This window comes from Cherax quadricarinatus, chromosome 58 (assembly GCF_038502225.1).
Source record: "Cherax quadricarinatus isolate ZL_2023a chromosome 58, ASM3850222v1, whole genome shotgun sequence".
NCBI classification, from domain to species: domain Eukaryota; kingdom Metazoa; phylum Arthropoda; class Malacostraca; order Decapoda; family Parastacidae; genus Cherax; species Cherax quadricarinatus.
This window is the reverse complement of record NC_091349.1, coordinates 9069437-9075644: the sequence shown is the minus strand read 5'-3', so window position 1 is coordinate 9075644 and position 6208 is coordinate 9069437.

Here is a 6208-nt window from a genome sequence, read left to right as displayed (position 1 = left end):
TATTAAACAACCACGGTGACATCACACATCCTTGTCTAAGGCCTACTTTTACTGGGAAAAAATTTCCCTCTTTCCTACATACTCTAACTTGAGCCTCACTATCCTCGTAAAAACTCTTCACTGCTTTCAGTAACCTACCTCCTACACCATACACTTGCAACATCTGCCACATTGCCCCCCTATCCACCCTGTCATACGCCTTTTCCAAATCCATAAATGCCACAAAGATCTCTTTAGCCTTATCTAAATACTGTTCACTTATATGTTTCACTGTAAACACCTGGTCCACACACCCCCTACCTTTCCTAAAGCCTCCTTGTTCATCTGCTATCCTATTCTCCGTCTTACTCTTAATTCTTTCAATTATAACTCTACCATACACTTTACCAGGTACACTCAACAGACTTATCCCCCTATAATTTTTGCACTCTCTTTTTTCCCCTTTGCCTTTATACAAAGGAACTATGCATGCTCTCTGCCAATCCCTAGGTACCTTACCCTCTTCCATACATTTATTAAACAATTGCACCAACCACTCCAAAACTATATCCCCACCTGCTTTTAACATTTCTATCTTTATCCCATCAATCCCGGCTGCCTTACCCCCTTTCATTTTACCTACTGCCTCACGAACTTCCCCCACACTCACAACTGGCTCTTCCTCACTCCTACAAGATGTTATTCCTCCTTGCCCTATACACGAAATCACAGCTTCCCTATCTTCATCAACATTTAACAATTCCTCAAAATATTCCTTCCATCTTCCCAATACCTCTAACTCTCCATTTAATAACTCTCCTCTCCTATTTTTAACTGACAAATCCATTTGTTCTCTAGGCTTTCTTAACTTGTTAATCTCACTCCAAAACTTTTTCTTATTTTCAACAAAATTTGTTGATAACATCTCACCCACTCTCTCATTTGCTCTCTTTTTACATTGCTTCACCACTCTCTTAACCTCTCTCTTTTTCTCCATATACTCTTCCCTCCTTGCATCACTTCTACTTTGTAAAAACTTCTCATATGCTAACTTTTTCTCCCTTACTACTCTCTTTACATCATCATTCCACCAATCGCTCCTCTTCCCTCCTGCACCCACTTTCCTGTAACCACAAACTTCTGCTGAACACTCTAACACTACATTTTTAAACCTACCCCATACCTCTTCGACCCCATTGCCTATGCTCTCATTAGCCCATCTATCCTCCAATAGCTGTTTATATCTTACCCTAACTGCCTCCTCTTTTAGTTTATAAACCTTCACCTCTCTCTTCCCTGATGCTTCTATTCTCCTTGTATCCCATCTACCTTTTACTCTCAGTGTAGCTACAACTAGAAAGTGATCTGATATATCTGTGGCCCCTCTATAAACATGTACATCCTGAAGTCTACTCAACAGTCTTTTATCTACCAATACATAATCCAACAAACTACTGTCATTTCGCCCTACATCATATCGTGTATACTTATTTATCCTCTTTTTCTTAAAATATGTATTACCTATAACTAAACCCCTTTCTATACAAAGTTCAATCAAAGGGCTCCCATTATCATTTACACCTGGCACCCCAAACTTACCTACCACACCCTCTCTAAAAGTTTCTCCTACTTTAGCATTCAAGTCCCCTACCACAATTACTCTCTCACTTGGTTCAAAGGCTCCTATACATTCACTTAACATCTCCCAAAATCTCTCTCTCTCCTCTGCATTCCTCTCTTCTCCAGGTGCATACACGCTTATTATGACCCACTTCTCGCATCCAACCTTTACTTTAATCCACATAATTCTTGAATTTACACATTCATATTCTCTTTTCTCCTTCCATAACTGATCATTTAACATTACTGCTACCCCTTCCTTTGCTCTAACTCTCTCAGATACTCCAGATTTAATCCCATTTATTTCCCCCCACTGAAACTCTCCTACCCCCTTCAGCTTTGTTTCGCTTAGGGCCAGGACATCCAACTTCTTTTCATTCATAACATCAGCAATCATCTGTTTCTTGTCATCCGCACTACATCCACGCACATTTAAGCAACCCAGTTTTATAAAGTTTTTCTTCTTCTCTTTTTTAGTAATTGTATACAGGAGAAGGGGTTACTAGCCCATTGCTCCCGGCATTTTAGTCGCCTCATACGACACGCATGGCTTACGGAGGAAAGATTCTTTTCCACTTCCCCATGGACAATAGAAGAAATAAAAAAGAACAAGAGCTATTTAGAAAAAGGAGAAAAACCTAGATGTATGTATATATATATATGCATGTGCGTGTCTGTGAAGTGTGACCAAAGTGTAAGTAGGAGTAGCAAGATATCCCTGTTATCTAGCGTGTTTATGAGACAGAAAAAGAAACCAGCAATCCTACCATCATGCAAAACAATTACAGGTTTTTGTTTCACAGTCATCTGGCAGGACGGTAGTACTTCCCTGGGTGGTTGCTGTCTACCAACCTACTACCCTATATATATACCTATATATATATGTAGGTATGTATGTTTTAGCCTGCCTCATGGCGAGTGAAAACTCACGATGCTCTAAGCCACAAGAATCACGCACTCAGCAGAGCTAGGTGTTGTACCGTGATCCGAGGACATACGGTGGTGTGGGTGCCTCAGAGCTAATTTTATTCTACTCCCCGTTTGGTGTACTAGCCTCCACAATCAGTATACAGTGGAACCTCAAATTTCGAACGTATCACTTATCAAACGTTTCAAAAATAGAACCCTTTTTTCGAACCAACTTTGTCCCTATTATCGAATGCGCCCCTATGTTCGGACCGCCGGGCACTGGACCTGTCCGCCAGCCCGCTCCGTCCGCGTCCCCGCGCAGGCGCCATGAGCCAGTCTGGCTTTGTTGATGCTTGAGTGAACACTAACCTGCGCTCTCATTCAAACATTTCACGATTATTTCATTGTGTTTAGTGCTTCTGGGACCGTGAAATAAGCTACCATGGGCCCAAAGAAACTTGCTAGTGGTACCCCAATGGTAAAGAAAGTGAGAAACACCAGAGATGTGAAGAAGGAAATAATACAGAAGTATGAGAGTGGTGTGAGACTTGCTGAGTTTGCCAGGATGTATGGGAAAAACAAGCAAAGAAAGAACAAATCAAGGAAGCTGATGTTGCAAAAGGTGTCAATATGCTAACCAAAAAAAGACCACAAATAGTTGAAGAGGTTGAGAAGTTGTTGCTGGTGTGGATCAAGGATAAAGAGACGGCAGGTGATAATGTTTCAGAGACGATTATTTGCGAAAAGGCAAGGAAGTTGCATGCCGATCTGGTACAGAAAACTCCTGGAACCAGTTCAGTGACAGAACCATGTCCCATTTTAGGGAAATGTTAGAGAAACGCCAGAAACAGAGGACTGTGGACAGTTATTTTGTGAGACAGGGGTCCAGTGAATCAAGCTGGTCCTAGTGGCATTAAAAGACAGAGAAGGGAAGTAACCCCAGAGAGGGCTTTACCTGAAGTCCTCATGGAGGGGGATACTCCTTCCAAACACTAACCCCCAACTCCCTCTCCCCTCCTCCCTATCTTCCAGATGCCATCACCAATCTTCAATAAAGGTAAGTAAAAATATGATTTTTTATTTATATACATAATTGAACACTATAGTATTTGTGTGTGCGTAAAACTAATTAATCTCTATAAAATGTATTTTTTTTTGTGAATTTTTTTGGGTTTCTGGAACTGATTAATTGTATTTCCGTTATTTCTTATGGGAAATATTGCTTCGCTTTTCAGACTTTGCAAATTTAGAACTAACTCCTGGAACGGATTAAGTTCGATATTTGAGGTTCCACTGCATACAGTATTGTAACCACATGGTTACAGTACTATATATACTGCTTGTAGAGGCTAGTATATGCATATGTATGTGTATGTATATGTATATATATGTTTGTGTGTGAGTATAAGTCCATATACATGTGATATACTCATCTATAAATATCAAAATGGTATACAATACTGACAGGTTGATAAGACACACAGGCAACAGTTAGGCATCTTTATTCCGAAACGGTTCACCTACACAGTAGGCTTTCTCAGTCGCGTACTTTCTGTATTCGACTGAAGAAGCCTACTGTGTAGGCAAAACGTTTCGGAATAAAGATGCCTAACTGTTTTCTGTTTTACCATACTCATTTATGTAGACATGTGAGTGTTTGTCGAAGACAGTAGCAGTCCACTACTGATGTGATGGATCCTTTTTTAATTATAAACATGAAATCACGAGATTAATACCATCATACATTCTTAGGAATATACAGCTCTGCATTATATCTACAAAAGTATATATGCAGTTGTTCATGTTGTCATCCCAATTTCTCTCTCTCTTTTTCTATACCATTTACCAACCCTTTCCTCTACTCCCCTCCATCCCTCCCTTCTACCCTTCCCCTTCCTTCCATCTACCAACAATTCCTCTCTCCTCTCCCCCTCTCTCTCTCTCCCCCTTGCTCTCTCCCTGGCGAGGTAGGGAGTGATCATGACAGGTGTGGTGGAGGCTGCGACTATCACAACACCTCCCTCGCTAGAGTAATGTTCTTAATATATCCACGTCCCCAGAGGCTAGTCCTAGCCTCCTGCCTATCCTCCCACCCTCCTAACTCCCGTCCAGGCTAGCTAGCCTTCCTAGCTAGTCAGCCAGCCTCGCTAACTGGTCAGTTTTGTTAGCTAGTTAGTCAACTTTGCTAGCTAGTCAGTCAGGTTTCCCAACTGGTCAGTCAGGCTTCCTAGCTAGTCAGTTAGCCTTCCTAACTAGCCAGCCGGCCATCCTAGCCTGTCAGTGAAACTTCCTAGCTAACCAGTCTACATCCAAGCTCTAAGGAGAAGGTATCACATAAACATGTCAGTGGTCACGTTAGAGCACAGCTGTTGCTCTTGAGATTCATGTGGTGCGAATATTATACGGAGAATAAGAAACATACAAAGAATAGGATAGCGAGGTAGTGTGATGGCAATAGGGGACAGAAGAGGGGTTGACGAGATGGTCAGGTCATTTAGATAGCATAGAGCAAAACAGGTTAACCAAGAGGGCGTATAAATTGTAGACTGATAGAAAGATCTTTACATATATAATCGTCGTTGCCTGAAGGTGGATCCCATTTTCTATGGTCTCAGAAAATGGATGAATTTGCTAGAAAAAACTTAAGAGGCATCGATTTTTCAAGCGGGTGTCGTAGACTGTGTTCCAGTTAATGACACTCTGATTACACCACCTGCTTCAAAGGCGGTTGTGGTAGTGGTGGTGATTGTGGTAGTGGTGGTGGTGGTTGTGGTAGTGGTGGTGGTTGTGGTAGAGGTAGGGGTGGTTGTGGTAGTGGTGGTTGTTGTAGTAGTGGTGGTTGTAGTAGTGGTGGTAGTGGTTGTTGCAGTGGTGGTGGTTGTGGTATTGGTGGCAGTGGTTGTAGTGTGGTAGTGGTTGTAATGGTGGTTGTGGTGTTGGTGGTTATTGTAGTAGTGGTGTTGGTTGTTGTAGTGGTGTTGGAGGTGGTGGTAGTGGTTGTTTCAGTAGTGATTGTAGTGATGGTGGTGGTGGTAGTGGTTGTGGTAGTGGTTATAGTAGTGGTGGTAGTGGCTGCTGTAGTAGTGGTTGTAATAGTGGTTGTTGTAATGGCTGTAGTGATGGTAGTGGTAGTTGTGGTAGTGATTGTTGTAGTAGTTGCTGTAGTAGTGGTGGTAGTGGTTGTTGTAGTAGAGGTGGTAGTGGTTGTTGTAGTAGAGGTGGTAGTGGTTGTAGTAGAGGTGGTAGTGGGTATTGTAGTAGTGGTAGTGGTTGTTGTAGTAGTCTTAGTGGTTGTGGTGGCTATTGTAGTAGTGGTGGTGGTGGCTATTATAGTAGTGGTGGTGGTTACTGTAGTGGTGGTGGTGGTTGTTGTAGTAGTGGCAGGGCCGGATTTATAAGGAGGAAAAGGGGTACCTTCCTCGGGGCCCCCTGCCAGAGGGGCCCCCTGCCAGAAGGGCCCCTTTTATAACAAAATGTAATAAAAAATTAGTTTAATAAAAGGAATTAATAAATAAAGCGTGTGTGGGGGGCATCAGAAAATAGAAAGGGTGCCCCCCACCCCCTCTGAATAACTTAACTATTTCTGGTTAGTGTAAGTTTAGAGGTAAATAACCAGACCATGAGGTCAGAGGTAACTACATTATCATTAAATGTCAAAAAAACGGTTTTTTTTTTTTTTCAGAAGACCCAGTATGCGACA